Genomic DNA, 1,693 nt, shown 5'->3' with positions numbered 1-1,693 from the left:
CATCATTCTCAGCAAACTGACACAAGAACAGAAAATCAAACACCTCATGTTCTCACTCATAGGCGGGTGTTGAACAATGAGAACACATGGACACAGGGAGGGGAACATCACACACTGGGGTCTGTTGGGGGCAAATAGGGGAGGGACAGCGGTGGGTGGGGAGTTGGGGAGAGATAACATGGGGAGAAATGCCAGATATAGGTGATGTGGAGGAAGACAGCAAATCACACTGCCATGTGTATACCTATGCAACAATCTTGCATGTTCTTCACATGTACCCCAAAACCTAAAATGCAATTTAAAAAAATAATTTAAAAAAATTCCTGGCCGGGCACGGTGGCTCAAGCCTGTAATCCCAGCACTTTGGGAGGCCGAGGCAGGTGGATCATGAGGTCAAGAGCTCGAGACCATCCTGGTCAACATGGTGAAACCCTGTCTCTACTAAAAATACAAAAAACATTAGCTGGGCATGGTGGCGCGTGCCTGTAATCCCAGCTACTCAGGAGGTGGAGGCAGGAGAATTGCCTGAACCCAGGAGGCGGAGGTTGCGGTCAGCCGAAATCGCGCCATTGCACTCCAGCCTGGGCAACAAGAGCGAAACTCCGTCTCAAAAAAATAAATAAATAAAAAATAAAAAAATAAAAAAATTCCTAGGCTCAAGTAATCCTCCTGCCTCAGCCTCCCAGGTAGCTAGGAACTACAGGTGCCTACCACCCTGTCTGGCCTCAGTGAAACTCTTAAAGTAATGAATAAATACTCGAAATGCTAGGGATGGACATAAAAACAAGTTTTGCATATAATCACATGCTTTGGTTTGGTTTTTTTAAATTCAAAATAAAATGTTTCAAAATGTAAATTGTTTGGCTGAGTACGGTGGCTTACGCCTGTAATCCTAGCACTTTGGGAGGCCAAGGCAGTGGGACTGCTTCAGCCCAGGAGTTTGAGAACAGCCTGGGCAACATGGTGAAACCCTGTCTCTACAAAAAATACAAAAATTAGCTGGGTGTGGTGACATGTGCCTGAACCCAGTTACTTGGGGGGCTGAGGCTGGGACAGTGTCCTATGGCCTGGGACAGTGTCTTTATCTCTGTTTCCCTGAGACCCCTACCACAGGCCCTGCACACTGTAGCTGTTCAACAAACATTTGTTGAACAAATAAAAAAATGATGTCAAGGCCATAATTTTTACTACTCTTTTCATTAACAAGAATACATTAAGAGACTTGCCACATAATCAAATAAAAGTGCACCCCGGACAAATTAATGTGTTGACCATATTGGATCAGGAATATGGAAGCTTTAATCCTAGATGGTTTTCAGAAAGGAGTTGGAAAATGGGGGAAAAGATGTAATTTCTGCTGGCCAGGCATGTAGGCTTACGCCTGTAATCCCAGCACTTTGGGAGGCCAAGGCAGGCAGATCATGAGGTCAGGAGTTCAAGACCAGCCTGGCCAACATGGCGAAACCCCGTCTCTATTAAACATACAAAAATTAGCTGGGCATGGTGGTGCACGCCTGTAATCCCAGCTACTTGGGAGGCTGAGGCAGGAGAATTGCTTGAACCAAGACCTGGGAAGCAGAGGTTGCAGTGAGCCAAGATGGCACTGTTGCATTCTAGCCTGGCCTATAGACTGAGACTCTGTTTCAAAAAAAAAATGTAATTTCTGCAATCAGGAATTAACTTATTAAAATTC

Source organism: Cebus imitator, unplaced genomic scaffold (assembly GCF_001604975.1).
Source record: "Cebus imitator isolate Cc_AM_T3 unplaced genomic scaffold, Cebus_imitator-1.0 Scaffold415, whole genome shotgun sequence".
Taxonomy (NCBI): Eukaryota; Metazoa; Chordata; class Mammalia; order Primates; family Cebidae; genus Cebus; species Cebus imitator.
Note: the sequence above shows the minus strand (reverse complement) of the source record.